This window comes from Meriones unguiculatus, chromosome 2 (genome assembly GCF_030254825.1).
Source record: "Meriones unguiculatus strain TT.TT164.6M chromosome 2, Bangor_MerUng_6.1, whole genome shotgun sequence".
In the NCBI taxonomy this organism is placed as follows: domain Eukaryota; kingdom Metazoa; phylum Chordata; class Mammalia; order Rodentia; family Muridae; genus Meriones; species Meriones unguiculatus.
In genome coordinates this window covers 140478946-140501878 of record NC_083350.1, presented here as the reverse complement: position 1 = coordinate 140501878, position 22933 = coordinate 140478946, and the positions used below count along the sequence as shown (strand labels likewise).

General features: G+C 41.7%; 1 protein-coding gene across 3 annotated transcripts in view; it reads right to left on the bottom strand.

Moving 5' to 3' along the window:
• The window catches only part of Kcnmb2 (potassium calcium-activated channel subfamily M regulatory beta subunit 2), a 272219-nt gene that overhangs the window by 168025 nt on the left and 81261 nt on the right, over positions 1-22933 (bottom strand). The gene's annotated exons all lie outside the window — the stretch shown is intronic.

Sequence of the window (22933 nt, the reverse complement as noted above, 5' to 3'; positions counted from 1 at the left end):
GGATAAAGGAAGAGCAGAGTTTGAGGGAATGTGCAACAAATGCCTGGCCCAACCTGAGACCAACACCATGGGAGAGAGCCAACCTCTGACACTATTAACAATATTCTGCTATGCTCACAGACAGAAGCCTAGGATAGCTGTCCTCTGAAATGCTACACCCAGCAGCGGATTGAAACAAATGCTGAGACTCATAGCCAAACACTGAGCAAAGCACAGAGAGTCTTGTGGAAAAGTGTGTGTATGTGTGTGTGGGAGTGGGTGGGTGAGTGGGTGGGGGCAGGATAGAAGGACCTGGAGGTGACAGGATCTCCACAAGAAGAGCAACAGAGCCAACAGATTAGGGCCCAGTGGGGCTTGAGGAGACTGAAGCACCTACCAAGGACCATGCATAGACTTGACCTAGGTCTTCTACATAGATGTAGCCAATGGACACCCAAGAATTTGCTCCTTTTCTTCCTCTATGAATCTAGTGCCCAGAGTGAAGGCCTTTGCCACAACATCTGGCTTCAGGAAGAGTTAAGTTCTAGACAGACTAGCAGAAATAAAAATATCTTAGACAGTGATGTGTGATGAAAATATCTCTAATTTTTAAGTGGAGAAAAAAATTCCTAAACAGGACCAAAAAACTTTAAAGGGTAAACATGATTGATTGACATGAAAACATGGACTATATTAAATCAAATAGGCAGCAAAACAGAAGATGACAAATTCAGTCTTTTTTTTTTTTCTTTCTGAAGAATGTCAAATGAGACCAACATGTAAACTCACTGCGGGGTGGGGTGGGGATTAGAATCAGTAAGAAATGGGAGCAGAGCCAGGGAAAGTGGGCAATGTTCCCTCTAGATTAAAAGGAACCACTGTTTATGTGTGTGTGTGTTGGGGAGCATGAGTGTGATTAACTTGAGAGTAATCTGAAGACAGGAGAGATCATATGTGTTCAGGAAGATACAAACTTCAAAAACAGTGAAACACTAGTATCTTCCACCAAGTAACAAGTAAGCAGACAATGCTGTGCCTTGGAAAGGACAGAGGAGTAGAAGATGGTACAGTGAGTAACCTATCACAGACCTCAAGCCTCAGAGTTCTGATCCCTGAATGTGTAAACAAAGCTTACACCCCAGCACACAGGGACAGGTCGTAAGGTATATAATTGTGGCAGCATGGAAGGAAGATCCTTGGCTGTCCCTGGGAAGACAGAAAAGCAAAGTACCTGCTTTGCATACAGCAGAGCACTCAGCATAGCAATGCACCTTCTCAACGAAGCCTCTATCATAGCACAATGCGTCACTACAGAACAGTGCTAAGGAAGGCAGCTCATTTCTAACACAGTCCTCCTAGGTACCCAATGTGGGAGAGTGGTCAGCTTTCCGTTGCTGTAACAGACTACACGAGATACTCACTGTAAAAAGAGAAAGGCATTTTTTTGCTGGCTAGTAGTTTTGAAGGGTTTGGTCCATGTTTTTGCCTCATTGATTTTTACTTGTGGCAATGCAGTAGACTAGGGCAGGTAGTGGCTGATAGAAAAAAATGTACTATCATTTCAGGAACCAAAAAAAAAAATCAAAGACTAGAATTCCACAATACCCCAAGTACCATGCCCTATGACATGACTCTAATATGAGACTATTGCCCCCAGGACTGTGGACCAAGCCCTGAACTGTTGGATCTTTGGTGGAATACTTTATCCTGAGCCACAACATACGTGAATCCAATACAATGTCTATTTTAAGAGAGTGTGAGGTCCTGAATGAAGGCGTGAGAGCGCAGTGAATGCACACACCAGGTTTCTGGAAGAGGTCCTGTACTGAGGTGAGAGTCAGAGTTAATAAGGAGCAAAGGCTAAAACGGAACTTGTATGTACTTTGCGTGAGGTGTGTGCTGAGTTGAACACAATGTGAACATACATAAATGAAATGAATCGTTTCACCCATTTTCACATTAGAATACTCCTCATACTCTGGTGACTGATTTAGTTACTCTTGTTAGCCATTTGTTTTAAAATAAGACCCTTATTCGTTGTGAATTCATTGTAGCAAATATTTGCCCGGTGGTTGGTTATTTTTCTTACTCCACACTTTTGCTGTTGTGCGTACATGTAGACATATTCACGTGTGTAGCTATGTGTGGGCACGCGAGGCTAACATCAGGAGCTTTCATTAATCACTCTTCACTTTTATTTTTTGAGACACGGTCTTTCACAGAGCCCGACTTTTCAGATTCAGCTAAGATGAATCAGCTAAGCTGTATCAGCTAAGCTGTAGCTGTAGTTCTGGGCAGCAAGCCTCCACAATCCCCCTGTCTCTGTCTTTACAGTTACAGGCACTTGCCACAACCCATGGGAGCTAGGGACTGAGCTCAAATCCTAGCGCTTGTGTGGAAAGCACTTTTAATGACTTCCCAGCTCCCTGCTGCATTTTAATGGGATCTGGACCATATCCACTGTATTTATTTTTTTATCCCCATCACTTAAAACAGTATTGTTGGCTCATGATAGACGTTCAATAAAGATTCATAGAGTGATTATATAAAATGAACACCATCAGCCGAAAGACCACAAAATGAAGGCTACTTAACTGTTAACTACATAACAATACTGTAGGTGAAGCACACGTGGCCATGTGGCCACTGAACACCATAATGCTTTTGTGAACTCAGGGACTTGATGATTTTTCTAGATTTCTACGTGGTGGAACCTGGATTTTAACTCTTAATGTTTTCACTCTAGACATCTTGTAGCTACAAGGCTCTGCTAGGTCAGGACGGACAGCAGCCATACTCAGGATGGGCGATGGCTCAGTGCATATTCTTGCTGTGCAAGCCTGAGGATTCCAGCTCCGTCCCTCAGACTCACAGAAAGGGAAGGTGTCGTGGCGCATACTTATCCCAGCACTCACTGAGAGGCAGAGACGAGAAGATGCCTGGAGCTCGCTGGCGTGTCAGCCTGGTCTAATTGGTGAGCCTCCGGCCAGTGACAGATGCTGTCTCAACAAAACAAAACAAAACAAAACAAAACAAAACAAAACAGAACAAAACAAAACAAAACAAAACAAAACAAAACAAAACAAAATGGTGGATGGTACCTAAGGCTGTGTTCTGGCTTCCCCACGCACTATAGAGTTGCATTCATACACTTACACACACCATACACCTCAACATACATTAAACACACACATCCCAGACACCTCCCCACACCACATGTATATCACACATGTGTAAACCACACTCATATACTGCCCCTCCCATCCCACACAAGAGTTATATTCACTTTTTAAGTTTTAAATTTTTACACACAGTCTTACTATGCAGTCCAGGCCAGCCTTATAAACTCCTATCCTAGTACCCCTGAGTGCTAAAAATACAGGACTGAGCCACTAGCCCCCCTCATGAAGCTGTATTTCCTTTCATTCTAACTTTTACAGCCAAGTATATTTCTAGAGGCTGAGAAGTGGGGGGTTGGGGCGGAAAAGCTATGAACTTGTTACCCAAGGGGATCTGTTCTCTTTATCTTATTCTTACATCTGGCATCAGTGTACACACGAGCCGGAGAAGCAAGCAAAAGTTAGGTCAGCTTCTTCAGCCTAGAGCAGGATGGATTAGAAGCCGTGGCAGCAGAGTCAAAATACAAGCACTCTCTGTCACACACATTGTCGATTACACCTAAGGTCCTGCCTGTTTCCCTTAAAACTTTTCGGCTTCTGCCCGATAATATAGAAGGGGAGGCTGATTTGGGATATTAATTATATGAATATATAACAAAGCCGACAGCTGAAAAGTGCCATGTTAATATAGATAATTTATCTGGGAACCCTATGTCATTTTTATTGAAATCATTTTTCTCCTTATTGAGTTGAGGATGAATGTTCTCTACTGAATCCTGTCGTCATGGACAGACCAAGTTCATTAACAGTGCGACACACCATTAACTTACCGCACAGTGTGGTGGGAGATTGATGCTTTAGCCCTTCGGCCACCTGCTTCTCTGCCTCCCTAAGGGATGACTTCTCAGAACTGCCTTCCTGAAGGGAGTGACTTTAGCAGGGACTATGAGAGCAGACGGTGGTGTCTTCCCTGGGTTTAGGCCCTAACACCACTGCCCCCTCACTGCTTTCTTGTTCTTTCACTTTAATTCAGAGAAACAGGTATCCTTGGTCCCTGGAGACTCAGTCTACACCCTCCTGACCAGTGTAGCCAAATCGTTGTGAGTCCAGGCTGAAATGAAGGTGTGGCTGAAAGCAAGCTGTATGAAATAGAGGGAACAGATTTGTGTCTGTTACAGACACAAACAGAACTGTGTCTGATTATTCATTAGGACCCGAGTCTCGGGTGTGGCGCCCCTGCCAGACACTTGCTGTTTCCAGAGTTTGAAGAGTCAGCTGCCCGGCGAAGGTGGTGGCGAGCCTCGGGCGCTGCCCCACAGCTGTTTGATTTCCCTGTGATTTTGAAACTGTCTTTCTAGAGCTATCGGCTAGGCAGGGACGTGGATGCCCTGAGGAAATCGGTGTTCCAGGCTCACTTTTCTGTACACTGTCATCTTTGTGATTTGAATTAGTTTGACTTGTGTTCAGACCACGTGTTTCTTTTAGGAAGTGAGAACTTTAGATGCAGGATCCAGCGTGGCTGCCAGAGATAAACGAGGATTTGTCTTACTCCTCACTAGAAAAACATCTTCATAATATACACCCAAGATGACCCTGTAATACAAACAAACACTACACAAAACAAAGAAACAGGTTCTCTATCCTCTCTCAAAATATGCCAGAATGCTAGTAGATCTTTTACTGCCTAGAGCTTTTCCTTACCTTGAAACTGTGCACGCTAAGATGTTGTATTGTTGAGAAAGGGTCTTGTGATAAAAAAAGTCTACAGTCCTTTTCTCTACTAATCTCCTATCTAAGGTGGGAAGGGGTTGGAAAGGAGGTAAAGGAGCTTAAGAACTCTAATAAAGTAGGTTTGGTGAAAAATCTAAGTCTATGTTGACAGTTTCTGGTGGACCTTCCTTCTGGTCTTAATCTGACTCTTTTGTCCTACTGTCTCCTATAAATGAAAGTCTCATGGTCCTCATTTTACAGAGCCCTGAAATAAATCTGAGAGGAAGGCAGGCAGGATCTGGCAGTGGTAGTGATGGATTATTGTCATTGCACTCCTGAACAAGACCACAGAACTAAGGAAGAATTATTCAATTTGTTCAAAATTGAACAACTATGAATGAACTTGACTATAACTCTGGTCTTCATTCTGTGTTTGACTGATCATATTGCTGTCTTTCAGATACAAGTAAGCTTACAGCTGTGGTTATCTGCACAATAGTTCACTCCTCTATGTTCCATCATGATGAGAATGACCCATGAGGCTTCACCCCTCCTGAGGGACTGCTGGTAATGAATGGCTGTTGGGGTATGAGATGTCATTTTCATCAGTGGTGTAGCCATTGAAGTACTCTTGCTCCAGTAAATAACCTTCCACTCACCACCATGCAAGAAACTTTAAATAAGCTCAGTGGACCACACCTCAAAAAGAAGACATGGGATTCTTGTTCCTGAGGAAAAAGAATGGAAAACTTGTTCTTTGGTTTCTTTTGTGCTTGTTTCTTAGTGTGTTTATTTTACAGGGTCCTATCGGATACATGTTATGAAGATATATTCTTCCTAGATAGAAGTAAGACAAACCCCATCTATCTATAGCAACTATGTATGTGTGTGTGTTTGTATGCAAGAGCCTGCATTCAAAGTTCTCACTTTCCAAAGAAACATGTGGTCTGAACACAAGTCAATCCAATTCAGATCACAAAAGGTGATGGTGTACAGAGAGGTAAGCCTGGAACACTGATTTCCTTAGGGCATGCATGTCCCTTCCCAGATGATAATCATAGTAGGGAGTATTTATTGGGAAGAAGAATTTAAAAGAAAGATGGCTGGGGAAGAGATACAGGAAGGGGTTATATGTGTGCCTGTGTGTGTAAAATGACTTAATTCATTATATAATTGTATGATACTGTCAAACAATAAAATCTTGGAAAGAAATCTTTGCTATTTCTCTTGCAAATCGTATTCATCATTTAACCTTCACAAACTCAATGTCAACATGTCTCCTACTTGTATCTCTATGGCATTCACTGGCTAAATCTGTTGTTTGTAAACAGACAATCTTCTTTGATTCTCCCCTCATACACACAAAATTCAAAAATACTTAGAACAAATCATCGTTCACTCTTACATAAGATCGTTGTAATTTATTTTACCTGGGGTCAAAATCCTAGCTATTTAGGAAGCCTTGTAAAAAAATCTCCAGATGGCTTAATTATACCATTTTAGGAAGCAAGGACATAAAAATAAAATAGATAGATAAGCATAACTTAGGATCATATAGAGAAAAGGAGTAAAAGTTAAAAGAAAATATCTGAGTCTTCAAAGACGAGGTTTTCTCAGTCAGAAATTCTCAACCAACAGGAGGAACATGAAATTCCTCCACCTGGTAAAGATCTTGCTTCTCACAGTTAGCATCAAGCAAAGGAAGAAAATATGACAGTGTGCTGCTCAGATTCAGAATAAGGTGGGACCTTCTTCTCACCACTCCCATTCAACATGCTACCTAAAGTCGTGGTTACTGCAGGAAAATATGAATGGGAAGGGCTCAAGAGATGGCTTGGCAGTTCAGAGTCCTGGATGCTCTTGCAGAGGACCATAGTTCAGTTCCCAGGACCTACATGGAGTGACTCAAAATCACTAGCTCTAAGGGATTGATGTCCTCTTCTGGACTGCATGGGCACCCACACTCTTGTGTGCATACAAACACACACATATATAAAATTAAAAATATGGAAGAGAAAGAAATATATGTAATTTGTTAAATAAGAAATAGGATTTTCTTTACTCATGGATGTTAAGGTTATTAATGTAGAAAATCCAAGGAATTGATAAAAAATTTCCCTGGGACTAATAACTGATGATGGATAGTACGCAAAAGTCAAATGTTTTCCCATGCACCCACAGTAAAACAAGTGTAACTCGAGATGAAAGCATAGGCTGATGAGATGGCTCCGTGGATAAGTGTAGCCTGGCAAACTGATTTCTGTACGTACAACCATGTAAAGGCAGAAAGAAAAACTGACTGCACAGTATTGTTGTGTGACTTACACACATGGACCGTGGCATACATGTCCCTTCAACACTATGGACCATTGCTTGCCGCCTGCCACCCTACTATGTACGCTGCTAATTCCAAGTATAACATCCCCTTCAACCAGTCTGTAGTTCTCCACATAGTATTTGTTCCCCCATATACACATACTCTCTCTCTCTCTCTCTCTCTCTCTCTCTCTCTCTCTCTCACACACACACACACACACACACAGAGATAATAAATAAGGTTTAAATATACAGTATTTGTGTTAGACTTTCTACTATTGTAATGAAATACTGGAGATAACCAACAGAAGAAAGGCTTATCTTGGCTCACAGTTTCAGAGGTGTCACTGAGTTTGACTGGCTCTAAAGGTCTGAGCCTGAAATAAAGACTATAAGGACAGTGGGAGTCTATGTAAGAATAGAGCACCTTAGCTCAGGGCTATATACAAGCAGGCAGAGAAATACAGCAAGAGCCTAGGAACAAAGCAAGTCCCCAGTGACCTTTATTCCTCCAACTAGATCCTAGCTTACACAGTTCTACCACCTCCCAATACCTATTGAAATTATAACTTCATCTGGAGGTTAATGCATCATTATGTCAGAGTCTATCTACCTCCTAAAGCCCATCTAGCTAAACCTCCTACATAAGAGGCTTTCAGGGATGTCAGATTCACACCATTACTGTACCATTTAAATGTGTTCCAGACCTAAAGCAATCCCACTAAACTCAGGGACAAGACAGGACTGCCTGCTCTCTTCATATCTCTTCAATATAGTGCTTGAAGTTTTATCCTAGCTAGATCAAGGAGTTCAAGGGGGATCAAGGGAATACAAATTGGAAATGAAGAAGTTAAAGTATCACTATTGGCAGATGATATGATAGTAGATATAAGTGGCCGCCAAAATTTAACTAGGGAACTTCTACAGCTGATAAGCACCTTCAGCAAAGTGGCTGGATACAAAATTAACTAAAAAAAAAAAATTAGCCCTCTTGTATACAAGTGATAAATGGAATGAGAAAGAAATTAGGGAAAGAATACTTTTCACAATAGCCACGAATAATATAAAGTATTTAGGGATAACTCTAACCAAGCAAGCAAAAGACCTGTGTATAAGAACTTCAATTCTAAGAAGAAAGAAATTGAAGAAGATACCAGAAGATGGAAAGATCTCCAATTCTCCTGGATCAATAGGATTAGCATAGGAAAATTGGCTACCGAACCAAAAGCACATCAAAATACCAACACAATTCTTTATAGACCTTGAAAAAACACTTTCAACTTCATATGGAAAAACGAAAAACTCAGAATAGCTAAAACAAACCTGAACAATAAAAGAACTGCTGGAGTTATCTCCATTTCTGATTTCAAGCTGTACTACAGAGCAACAGTAATATAAAAATGTATGGTACTGGCATAGAAACAGACTGGTGGATCAATAGCATCAAATTGAAGACCCAGAAATAAATCCACACATCTATGGATATTTGATTTTGGACAAAGAAGCCAAAACCATAAGATAGAAAAATGGTAGCATCGTCACCAAACAGTACTGGTCTAACTGGATGTCTATATGTAGAAAAATGCAAATAGATCCATAGCTACCACCCTGCACAAAACTAAAGTCTTAGTGGATTAAGGACCTTAAAGTAAAACCAAAGACACTAAATCTATTAGAAGAGAAAGTGGAGAAGAACCTTGAACTCATTGACACAGGAAACAACTTCCTGAACAGAACATCAACAGCTCAGGCTCTAAGAGCAACAATTAATAAATGGGACCTCTTGAAACTTAAAATCTTCTGTAAGGCAACAGAACAAAAAGGTAGCCTACGGATTGGGAAAAGATCTTCACCAACCCTATATCTGACAAAGGGTTAATATCCAAAATATATAAAGAAACAGAGCACTTAAGAGGGAGCTGTTGGGGTCAAGGATCTACAGAGTCAACCAACCTGGGCCCGTGGGGGGCTCACAGAGACTGAATTACCAACCAAAGATCATGCATGGGCTGGTCCTAGGCCCCCTTCACATACGTAGCAGATGAACAGCAACTGGAGTGGTGGTTGAGGGAGGGGATGCTCTAACTTGGAGGCCTGCCTTGGACCGCGTTCCCCTAAATGGGCTACCTTGTCTGGCCTCAATGGGAGAGGATGAGCCTATTTTGTAGTGACTTAATGTGCCAGGGTAGGTTGGTGCCCCTGGAGGACCTCCCCCTTCTCTGAGGAAAAGAAGAGGGGAGAATGGGGGGAAGGAGTGTCTGAGGAGAAGACTGGGAGGAGAGGAGGGGTCAGTGATGAGGATGTCATATGAATAAATAAGTTAATTTTTAAAAAGACTTAAAAAGGTTACACAGTGGTTTTAAGAATATTTTCAAAATAAAAGCCTAATAGCGACCAAAAAAGAACTCAAGAAATTAAACAGCAACAAACCAAATAATCCAATTAAAAGATGGGGTAAAGAGCTAAACAGAGAATTCTCAATAGAGGAATCTCGAATGGCAGAGAAACACATAAAGAAATGCTCATTGTCATTAGCCATCTGAGAAATCAAGCTCAAAAAGACTCTGAGATTCCATCTTAGACCTGTCAGAATGACTGAGATAAAAAATTCAAATGACAGCACATGTTGGTGAGGATGTGGAGAAAGGGGAACTCTCCTCCATTGCTGGTGGGAGTGCAAACTTGTACAACCACTTTGGAAATCAATGTGGAGGTTTATCAGAAAATTGGGAACAGCTCTACCTCAAGACCCAGCTATACAACTCCTGGGCATATACCCAAAAGATGCTCTATCATACCACAAGGACACTCACTCAGCTTTGTTCATAGCAGCTTTATTTGCAATGGCCAGAATCTGGAAACAACCTAGATGTCCCTTAACTGAAGAACAGATAAAGAAACTGTGGTTAAAAAAAGAAGAAAAAAGAAAGAAAAAAAAAAAAAACAAACTGTGGTATATTTACACTATAGAATATTATTTAGCTATTAAAAACAAGAATATCATGAAATTTGCAAGCAAATGATGGAAACTAGAAAAGCTCATCCTGAGTGAGGTATCTCAGACCCAGAAAGACACACATGGTATGCACTCACTTATAAGCAGATATTAGCCATATAGTATAGGATGATCATACTAAAATTCCCAGACCCAAAGAAGCTAAGTAACAAGGTGGAACCAAGGGAGGATTCATAAATCTCAACGAGAAGAGGAAATAGAAAAGACAGAGGAAGTGCATAAAGAGAGAAAACAAGATAAGAGAGAGAGAGTACTGAGAGAAATTAGGGTAGGGATCTGATCTGGAGAGAGTGGGGAAGGTAGAGAAGGAGGACAAAAGGCATGCAGAGAGAAGAGAAACCATGGCCTGGGGCATCTCTGAGACAGGCTGGATACCTATGGCAGGATAGGCTTCTGGGAGGATATGGGGGTGACTATAATGGAGACCCTTATTTGTGGTGGTGGGGGGACATGGAGACTGAAGAGGTCACCCTCTAAACAGGCAAGACAGCATGTAGAGAGGGGAACACCAACCCACATACAAAAACTTCTACCCAAAATTTACCCCGCCTACAAGATGTGCAGGGATAAAGATAGAGCAGAGACTGAGGGAATGTCCAACCAATGACTGGCCACACCATGGGAGAGGACGAACCCTTGATACTATTAAGGACACTCTGCTATGCTTGAAGGCAGGAGCTTAGGTTATCTGTCCTTGGAGAGGCTCCACCCAGCAGCAGACTGAAACATACTGAGACTCACAGCTAAATGATGGGTGGAACACAGGTAGCCTTGTAGAAGAGTGGGAGGATGGAAAGAAAGACCTGGAGGGAACAGGATCTTCACAAGAAGACCAACAGAGCCAATTAACCTGGGTCCAGGTGAAGGCCTACCAAGGACCATGTATGGGTTGGACCTAGGCCCCCTAAACATATGTACACGACAGACAGCTTGGTCTTCATGTGGGTTCCTAGTAAGGGGAGTTGGGCTGTCTCTGACAAGGACTCTTTCCTATGCTTTTTCATCACTTGCCCCCAGTGAAGCTGCCTTGCCAGGCCACCAAGGTAGAGGATGTGCTCATTCCTGATACAACTTGATGTGCTGGGATGGGTAGGTGGGAGGGTCCCCTTTTTTGAGAGGGAAGGAAGGGAGTATTTGGGGAAGAAGGAAGGAAGGTGGGTCTGGTAGAAGAGGAAGAAGGGGGCTACAATTGGGATGTAAAGTGAATAATTAATTAATTTTTAAAAATGTGTTCTAGGAGGTCAGACATAATGCTTACGAACTGTGAATGGACAACACACAGAAACCAGAAAAGTCTTTGATAAGAGAAGTCTAAAGAAATCTGAACAAATGGGAGGTGCTTCATGTTTATAGAAGCTTTCTGTGATGATGTCAAATCCTCCTCAGATTAACTATAGAGTTAAAATATTGCTTAAAATCCAAGAAAGGTACTTGTAGATAGTAACATAATAACTCTAATGTTCACACAAATAGTCAAAAGTTCTCCAGTCACTAGCATGGTACTGAAGAACAATGAATTTGGAAGGACTCACACTGCCTGATTTCAGTGTTCTCTAAAGACAGTGTGGTGTGGGGAAATAATAAACATGTACAGCAGTAGAACATGTTTTCAGAACCTGGAGTTAAGTCAACTGACCTTTGACAAAGGATCAAGGACGTTTCAGTGGAGAAAGGTGGTGTTTTAAACAAATGGTGCTGGAACAGTGGAATCCACATATGCATAAAAGATTACATGTACCTAGAAACTTTTCACAAAATTTAACTCAAAATGGTTCGTATAACTAAGTGCAAGACTGAAAAACTTCCAAAATTAGACACTGAAAAATTTACATGACCTTGGATTAGGGCCATGAAATTTTAGGTACAATCTCTCAAGTACAAGCCATGAAAGAAAAGTGGTAAATTAGTCTTTAGTTTACAAACATGCACTTTAGCTCTGTGGGCTGGAAGTTAATTTTTTGCCCATGTATTAATTTTCAGTTTGCATAAATTTTGTAACATGATCAGGAAAAGGAGGACTGAAGACATTGAGACTTAGGATGGTCAGCATTTGTGTCTGTCACACTGGGTTGTAGGAACACAAAGTCCACAGAGAACCTTGTTGGCTTTTCTGATCTAGATGTTAAATGGTGGTTTTCCTTCTGAGTTTGAGGAAATAAACTAACGGTCTTCTATACATTGAGAACCTGTTCTGTGTCAGGCTTTCCATCAATATGTATGTAATTGCAAGAGGAAGTCCTTTCCTCTGCCACCTTTCATCCTGACTCATTAGTCACACTCATTCTACAAGAAAATAACAGGAGAACATTCTGCAAACTGAGAACACAACCAACAATGAAGAAAAGATTTACTCTAAAAGGACATGGTGTTTTACAGAACCAAGTGGGTCTAGGTATGTGTGCTACATCAGGCTTCATTTTATTCTTTTAAATATCCTAGGAAGCCTTAGATAGGAGTGCCTCCCAAAGAGTGTGCAAAGAAGAGGAGGAACATGCCAGAAGCAAATGCACAGCTTTGGAGAATGTGTGCAGCGGTTTGCTTCTGCTTAAAGGCAGGAGCTATTCTGAGGGTGAGGAGCCAGCATCTGGATTTTAGAAACACTGCTTTATTTATTTTTAATTAAGAGCTCTCCCAGATTGGAAATATCTCATAGAGGATAAAGTGAGAACCAGAGAAATTACAGAAGATTCTCAAACTCATACAATCAATTGCAAATATCAGAGCTAGGACTGAGCCTTTGCCTAACCTGAAACCAATCTCCCTGTTTCTCTATAAGAGCTCGTACAATAATGAGTGAGTGGGCAGAACTGAAAGCCAAGAGATTTGGGGCTCTTCTTCCGGGGTTTCCAGTTGTTTTCTGGTGACTGCCTATAAATATTCAACATAGCTGTGGCTAATATTCACACAGAAAAATAAGAATGGCCCCTTACAGTGAAATGACCATTAATGGGACAATTAATGCCAACCTCTGCTGGGCCACATGGCATAAGCACAAGATAAGCAAAGGTCAGATAGGATTATTTTAACATGACTTTTTCTCTTCATAAAGAACAAATAATATTGAAAATGTTTCTTGGATTCTCAAATACCACAAAACATTTAGGCAGAATTGGATTCTTGGAATACACAGAAAGAAGTGTCTGATCAATGCTGCTTTAAAAGGCTTGGATGGAGGTGTGTGTGTGTGTGTGTGTGTGTGTGTGTGTGTGTGTGTGGCAGGGTAGCATATCTGACCCACTGATTCCTGTGTGCTTTCCACTACCAGAGGAAAAAGTTTCTGCTGACTTATAGGGCAGTTGTTGTTCTTACCTTTATCTTCTAATTCAAGAACTTCAGATGTGAATTTTAGATATGTTTGTTTCATTTGGAATATTCCCTAGAGGTCAGAAAATTGGGGGCCACAGGGAAAGGGGTTGGTTTTCAAGGGAGGAGAGGTAGAATGCAGTAGTGTAAAGGGTGATAGGGGAGTAATGGATATCTCCATAAAATTCCTCTCCTCAAGGATAAGGGAGAAAGAGGTGGAAAAAGTATAAGATACAACTCTACAGCTGATAAACACCTTCAGCAAAGTGGCTAGCTACAAAATTAACTCAAAAAAATCAGTAGCCCTCCTGTATACAAAGGACAAAAGGGCTGAGAGACAAATTAGGGAAACAACACCCTTCACAATAGCCACAAATGACATAAAGTACCTTGGTGTAACCCTAACCAAGCAAGTCAAAGACTTGTATGAAAAAAATTTCAAGTCTCTGAAGAAAGAATTAGAAGATATGAGAAGATGGAAAGATCTCCCATGCTCATGGCTTGGCAGGATTAACATAGTAAAAATGGCCATCTTACCAAAAGCAATCTACAGATTTAGTGCAATTCCCATCAAATTGCCAAAACAATTCTTTACAGACCTGGAAAGAAAAATTCTCAACTTCATATGGAATAACAAGAAACTCAGAATTGCTAAAACAATCCTCTACAATAAAAGACCTTCTGGAGGTATCTCCATCCCTAATCTTAAGCTGTACTATAGAGCAACAGTAATAAAAACTGCTCGGCACTGGCATAAAAACAGAATGGTGGATCAATGGAATAGAATCGAAGACCCAGAAATAAACCCACACACTTATGGACACCTGATCTTTGACAAAGATGCCAAAACCATACAATGGCAAAAAGATAGCATCTTCAACAAATGGTGCTGGTCTAACTGGATTTCTACATGTAGAAAAATGCAAATAGATCCATACTTATCAGCCTGCACAAAACTAAAGTCCACGTGGATCAAAGACCTCAACATAAAACCCATAACATTAAATCGGTTAGAAGAAAAAGTGGGGAAGACCTAGAACTCATTGGTACAGGAGACAACTTCCTGAACAGAACACCAACAGCATAGACTCTAACAATCAGTAAATGGGACCTCATGAAACTGAAAAGCTTCTGTAAAGCAAAGGACACCGTCATCAAAACAAAACAACTGCCTACAGATTGGGAAAGAATCTTCACCAACCCTTTATCTAACCAGAGGACTAATATCCAGTATATATAAAGAACTAAAGAAGCTGAAAAGCAGCAAACCAAGTAATCCAATTAAAAAATGGGGAACAAAGCTAAACAGAGAATTCTATGTAGAGGAATATCGAATGGCAGAGAAACACTTAAAGAAATGCTCAACGTCATTAGCCATCAGGGAAATGCAAATCAAAACGACCCTGAGATATCACCTTACACCCATCAGAATGGCCAAGATGAAAAACTCGAGTGACAACACATGCTGGAGAGGATGTGGAGAAAGGGGAACCCTCCTCCACTGCTGGTGGAAATATAAACTTGTACAATCACTCTGGAAATCAATCTGGCACTTTCTCAGACAACTAGGAATAGCATTTCCTCAAGATCCAGCCATACCACTCCTGGGAATATATCCAAAAGAGGCTCAAGTACATAATAAGGACATTTGCTCAACCATGTTTGTAGCAGCTTTATTTGTAATAGCTAGAAGCTGTAAAAAGCCTAGATGCCTCTCAACTGAAGAATGGATATAGAAATTGTGGTACATCTACACAATGGAATATTACTCAGCAATGAAAAATAAGGAAATCATGAAATTTGCAGGTAAATGGTGGGACCTGGAAAGGATCATCCTGAGTGAGCTATCCCAGAAGGAGAAAGACACACATGGTATATACTCACTCATACAGACATGTAATATAGGATAAACCTAGTAAAATCTGTACATCTAAAGAAACTAATCAGGAGAGAGGACCCTGACTAAAATCCTCCATCCCCATCCCGAGAGGCAAAGAAGGACATCAGAAAAAGAAGAAAACAGGAAACAACCTAGAAACCTGCCACAGAGGGCCTCTGAAAGGCTCTTCCCTGCAGACTATCAAAGCAGACGCTGAGATTTATGGCCAACTATTGGGCAGAGTGCATGGAATCTTATGTAAGAAGTGGGAAATAGTAAGATCTGGAGAGGACAGGAACCCCACAAGGAGAGCAACAGAACCAGAAATTTGAACACAGGGGTCTTCCCAGAGACTCATACTCCAAACAAGTACCATGCATGGAGATAACCTAGAACCCCTGCACAGATGTAGCCCATGGCAGTTTAGTGTCCAAGTGGGTTACATAGTAATGGGAAGAGAGATGGTCTCCGACACAATCTGATTGGCCTGCTCTTTGATCACCTCCCCCTGAGGGAGGAGCAGCCTTACCAGGCCACAGAAGATGACAATGCAGCCACTCCTGATGAGATCTGATAGACTAAGATCAGAAGGAAGGAGAGGAGGACCTCCCCTATCAGTGGACTGGGGAGGGGCATGCATAAAGAAAGGGGAGGGAGAATGGGACCGGGAGGGGAGGAGGGAGGGGATTATGGGGAGATACAAAGTGAATAAAGTGTAATTAATAGAAATTTAAAAAAGTATAAGATCCAGAGGGCATGGAGGACATCAAGAATCAAGGCCTTCTGGACACAACAGGGTAGACACATACATAAACTCACGAGGCAGCACAGGGCCTGAATGCATCTGTACTAGATGGGATTCTGGAGCTGAAAGGAGAAGTGGAAACATGCCTCCGTCCCTAACCCGGAAGCTATCTCCAACTGATAGCAAATGAGAAATAAGTTTTCTCCAAGGGAGTCTCACTGGGGAAAACATTCTTAAGGTTAGGGCCTATCCCAGCAGGAGATAGCCAACACAAAGGAGCTCACTGGCATCTTTGGAGGTTCTTTGTCTTGTAAAGTTAATTCAGGTTTTGTTTTTTTTTTTTAAAACATTATAGTTGCTTTGTGTGTATATTATGGCTTCCTGTTTTGTGGTTTTATTTTTTTTTAGGGGATGCGTATGTGTGTGAGTGAGAGAGAGAGAATGTGTGTGTCTCTGTGTCTATAAGCATTTCTTGTGCTTTTTCTTTGACTCTCTTGTTTGGTTATATTGTCCTATTCCAATTTGTTTTTGTTTTTGTCATTGTTGTATTTTGTTTCATTGTACTACTATTCCTTAGATGCCTTTTTTTTTGTTTTGTTTTGTTTTTGCATTGTCCTAGGCCTACCTTTTATTGCTTGCATTGAAAACTGAACAGATTTCCTTCTCGCTTTGTGGGAGGGTAGTTTTCAAATCAGACAAATTAAAATAGCCTGTTTGTTTTCTAAGGAGAGACGGAAAGGGGGTGGATCAGGATGAGAGGAGAGCTAGGGAGGAACTGGGAAGAGTAGGGAGAGGGAAAACTGTAATAAAATACATTGTATGAAAAAGAATCTATTTTCAATTAAAAAGGGGAAATTAATGGAACAAAGAAGAATAAATGGGTGGGAGGTGGGAAGACAGTACAGCGGGAGGAAGTACTATGGAGAATAATTAACACCGCAAACCTTTTGAAAGAGAAATTAAGGAAACCTGCTACTATAGACATTTATCAAACTATTTACATACACACATCTAAAAAGACTTTAAGTAGAGTTACCCTATAATGGGATGATAATGCTCTGTCGACACTTCAGGCTACAAGTAAAAACCCCAGGTTCTGAAATGGGCTACTTCTTTAGGAGTAATGGAGAGTGAGGTCCTGTAGATCCACAGTCTTTCGCCAATGCTCTAGGCTACCACCCAGAACTTGACGGTAAGACCTTATTGATGAACACACTTCACACGTGAGACAAGGAACATAGGGAAATCAAGTTGGTACTGACCTGGAAGCTTCATCCCTACTGGCTAGTTGTCACCGTGCTGCAAGGTGCTCTGTATGCTACCAGAGGTGAGAAGTAATCATCAGTGTTACCCAGCTGTGGAGCCTGTGAGCTACAATAATGGCCAGCTTGCTGAGACAGGGCCACTGGTGCACGAATCGCACAAATGCTATGGGATTAAACAATCACCCTCTGATTACCACAAGATAAAACTGGTACCTGGCATTACTATCTGGGCCAAGAACCTGATAATGGAAATAACCTTCTGCCATTATGGACATGGTAACTAACTCCTGGTGACCTATTGTTATGCCCACAGATTATTAGTACACCTTTCAAACCTCAGTGGAGAATCTTCCATTTGCAGTAGATAGCAATTAACACAGAGACCCACAATCGGTTAAGAGAGTGAGAGACTATGGAATGCTCATCCCTAAATGGGACTTCAAAGACTCAGGGATCATGGTTAAAAAAAAGGGGGGGGGGGCAGAAAAACTGTAAAAGTCAGACATGGTGAATTACCGTTAGGAAAGTGTTTTCCAGACACAATACTGAAGTTGCACCACGTATGAACTGACAGCAGTTTTGATAGCATGCCCAAGTCCTACCCAAGCCAGACAAAAATCTCAGCATGGAGCTAAAAGATCACAGAGCTCTACCCCTAGCTGAGGTTTACTGTCAATTGGTAGCTCCTGGGAAAGTCAGTTTTCTTTAAGGATGTTGGCCCTGATAGGTTGACAGGCTCCAGTGAAGGGCCACACACTCAAGTGTGTTTGGGTAGCACAAATTGGACTTGATGGGTTCAAAAATAAAAAACAAGCACAAAGTTGGATGGGTAGGGAAAGGGATGGGTCTGGGAGAAGCTAGGGGAGGGATGACTATGGTCAAAACACATCCTATGTAATTCTCACAGAAATGCTTAAAAAGGAAAAAAAAACATATATGAGTTGGGGTCACCCATTATACAAACGCTGTCATAGTTATTCAGAGACTTTCATTTCATATCCAGTGGGGCTTTTGCCTTTTTTTAAAAAAAAACAAAACATTTATTTATTATTTATACAACATTTTGCCTGCACACCAGATCTTACTATAGATGGTTATGAGCTACCATGTGGTTGCTGGGAATTGAACTCCAGACCTTTGGAAGAACAGTGAGTGCTCTTAACCTCTGAGCCACCTCTCCAGCCCTGGGCTTTTGCTTTTGACGTGGTCTCACTAGTTCATTTTGGCTGGTCTGAAACTGCATCACACTTGAGACAATCCTCCTGCTTCTGCTTTCCAAGTTCTGGGTTTACAGGCAGGTGTCACCAAAGAGTGTTTTTGAAGTAAATATTTTAACATAATAAGCGAGAAGTGTCACAGCGAGGTGAAGATTAAACACTGTGGGTGTTTGGAAGCAGCGGAGACTATTTCCAGCAGAAAGACTTGGAAACATTCAGAAAAGAGGTGGCATTTGATTGGTGCCTTGATACAAGAACAGATTTAGACGTGGAGATAATGAGAGAAGCAATCTAGACAGGAGCAAAATCAGGGAAAATATAAAAGAAATTCAGGGATGTTCAGTAAGCTAGAAGTATATGTGAAAGAGATTCAAACGAATACAAAGGAAGAAGTTGGCTGGAATCAGGGCCTAGAATCTCACAAAGCTGTCTGGAAAGCATGGGCAGGGTGGTTTTAAGCACAGGTTAAGGGGAATGATTGAATTCACTTGGGATAATGGCTTCTGACCTGCCCTTTGAGAAATGACAATGGCCCCTTCCAAATGAGCTGGGGGGCAGGGTGGGTGTACCGAGAGAACATGAGGTGCTGATTTAGGGAGGCATGTGGAAATAACAGTGAGGTCTGAGCTAAGGTACTGAATGTGAAGAAAAGAAGACAGTAACGACCCATTAGAGAAGACTCAGCGGACTTTAAGCCGTGTTCAGATGTGTTTTCGGAAACAGAGAGGAGGAGCTCAGTAAACTTCAAGGGCTCATGTCTGCAAGGGAGCCGGAACCTTTATCAGAAGCAGAAACAGAAGGGGTGGGGTTAACAGAAATCTGGAATCATGTGGAATAGTAAGTTTCAAGTCCATTTTACAGAGCCCCAAGCAGGCATGTCCAGCCAAAGGGTAGGAAGGGGGAATGGCCTAACAGAAGTGGGAAAGAGCCACCATGCACAGTATTTGATAGCTGTCACACGAGCTTTTTTGCCATTGCCACATTTGACTAGTGGCCTCCAGATTTACCTGGAGAGTTTATTGGTGGTTTCTTCATTCACCATCTTTTCCATTGTGGACACTATTCCACTTACACTGGGTCATCTACATTCAATGACATATATCTTTTAAGAACAAGCATGGGCGACTCAGAGGTTTGTCTCACTCTACAAGATCACATCTAGATGGGGAAACTGAAAATGCTGTCATTCAAGCAGCTCTTGAAGGGAATTGAATACTATTGATGGATCCATTAATCACTCTTCTCCCATTATTCATGTTTTACTGTATGACAACTTAGGTCTCCCCAAAGATTCTGTCCTAAGATACTGGAGCCCACCCATTCTGCAAGACTCCTCTGACATGAGGGAGAGAAGCAGCAATGCTCAGCAATGCTCAGACCTAAGAGAGAGAGAGAGAGAGAGAGAGAGAGAGAGAGAGAGAAAGAGACCCCAGAAAGGGATTGCAATGGCCTGCCTGTTCAGGTTGCTAGTATTTTATTTGTAACACAGATGAGGGGAAGGCTGGAATTGTCAAGGTAAGAGAATATAATATAATCTTTCTGATTATATAGGGTTTTTTTGTATGTATGTATGTATGTATGTATGTATGTATGTATGTGTTGCATATGCATGTATGTTCATGTAGATGTGCACCGCATACTGGTGCTTGAATGTGTGTACATGTATGTGTGAAGGCCAGAAGTCAGTCTTAGGTGTTGTTCCATGGAAACACCCACCTTGTTTATTAAGATGGGGTTTGTCACTGGAACCTGGACACACCACTTGGGCTAGGCTGACTGGCCAGCCCACCCAGTGGATCTGCTTGCTTCCACCTCCCCGGCACTGGGATGGTAAGCACAGGCCACTAGACCTGGGTCTTTGGATGAGTGCTGGGGACTGAAGTCAGGCTTTCTGGTGAGCAGGACAGCACTGCACTGACTGAGTTAGCCCCCAGTTCCTGATTACACAGCATTCAAGTCTCCAATACACAGTGGCATTGCAGGGCAACCAACTAGGGCATGCTCCCTCTGTCTGAACTCTGAAAAGCATAATTCATCAAAACGAAAGGGATGTCTGCAAGAGAAGCAATCCGTGACAACTCCCATGGTTGGAAAACTTGAATGAAATGAAATCTATCTCTATGTCTGAGGTTCCATATAGATTTCTACCATATCAAGTCCTCAAACAACTAACTTTATTAATTGTATCTAACTTAAAGCACAAAATGAGTCATACATAAGTGAACAAACCACGCGTAATGTGAGTTGTGGCAGTGGAATTCCCCATTTCCCTCAAAACTGTAATGTCTGCATCATCATGAAACTGTAGGGTTTTTTCATTAACGAGTTTTATTATTACACAATGGATACACTGATTACCATCAATTAGTAAGCAATGAGCAGCAATCGAAGCATTGGAGATTTGTAATTATAGTCATCTATCATTGGTGATATCAGTGATATTTATGATTCTAATAAGCTAAAAGATCATTTTACACTCAAAGTCAGAGACTTAGTGATGAATGTTTGGTGTGTGTAGGAGACACAGAATGGATATCTGATCACAGTTTTTTTTTTTTTTTTTTTAAGTTTCTGACTTGACCATGATCCCTGGAAGGAGAATCAATATGACACAGTAAACAGGGTAGGAACCTGCTGTGTATGATGGGATGCTTGTGAGGAGAGCTTCAGACACCAAGTATGCCTAATAATTCATAGAAACCCGTGATGTGGAACTTCTCAGAGCAGCTGCATGTAAGCTGTCTCTTGTTCGTCCCTCTGCCTGGTGTGAAGAGTGAACTCACTGTGAAAACCATGCTTCTGTGTGAGTGTATGAGCACTCGTACATATATGTAAGACATAGTGTGGTTGCCGCAAGCCAGAATCCCTGGTCTGCGGGCATCTTGAGTGAGTAAACTCACCAGCCAGGAAGGGCAGAGAGCACATCAACATTTTGTATCAGAATTTCGCTGGTGTTTTACTCTTACAGATAAATAAACAGACTGGCCAAGGTTCCTCCCCAGGCAGGGGTGTTGGATCACCTCCAAGGCTGTTGAGCTTTGCTCAGTCAACCTTTTCTCCTAGTCCTTGCTTGCTTCCCTCCTGTCACTCCACTACAGTGGAGAACTGCATCCTAGAGGACATTAGATCCTGCTCTGTCCTAAGCTGACAGATCATGTACCAAAAGACAGATTATGTTTTTTTAATCAGCACAGTCCCCGAGCCTCACCACACTTTGGATGGGGCAGGGAAAGAAGTATCAACATTTCCGTTGAGCAGTGACCATGGCTGCCCCCTCCATCCTCAGTTACATCTTTCCTAGGCCCGAGAGACCAAGATTTTCCACGTTGAATCAGACACACATACTGATTCATGATTACTCTTCTCCGTTAAACACTACCCTCTGAGATTTCACATCAGAAAGGTGGCAGCCATCTACCTTGCCTTTTGAGGGAGGCTAGAATTGAGATTTTATTTTTAACTGTTGGGAAACTGTCTTGGTTTGTTCCATGTGTTTTAAGTTTGTATTGTCTATTTGTCCTAGCTGGACACTCTTTGTGTCTCCACGTCATTGCTTGCTATGGAGTCAAACACAGAAGGACACACCCCACAGTCAGGTAGAGCCCGTGTGTTGAGCCTCTGTGTTGAGACGTGTACTTTTCCTGATGCAGCGTGCTCCCCTGCTTCCAAAGGAGTCAAAACCACAACAACCAGGCCTCACCTCCAGATGATGCAGAATAATTCATGGCCTCAATTAAACTGTTTCCACACTTGTTGCACTGGTGATGTGCTGCAATGAATGCCAGTTAAATAGCCCATACTTTCATTTTAGCTAAAAACATTTTCTAGAAATGCTGAAAGCTATGTAGGCCATGAAGCTGAGCTGGAATTGCTGTTTCTTCGATAGAAGCTGCTTCATTATGTTGGGCACACTTGGATGGCTTTCTCATTGAAACAGCACAGTTAACTCTCAGTAAAACCCAAATTAGTTAGTCAAAGAGAATGAATTATATTTTTGTGGTGTTGACTTAATTTTCTGTACCAAACCTTCTAATTTGACTTGCAATAACTGGGGTTTGTTTCTTTTTCATTTTCTGTCTCCACTGTTTTCAGTCAAGTCTATCCACACATTACCATCTATCATCCATATATCATTCCTCCATTATCCATCATCTCTTCATCCATGCAGCATGCAAGCATGTATCTATCCAGCTATCTAACCAGCCAGTATTGGTGCATCCAACTATTCATCACCTGTTATATCCATCCATCATGCATCCATCATCATCCACGTATCTGTCTATCCATCATCTGTTATCCATCCATCACCCATCATCTATTAATCCATCTGGCATGCATGTATGTATGCCATCCATCCACCCAGCATCCATGCATCTATCTATTC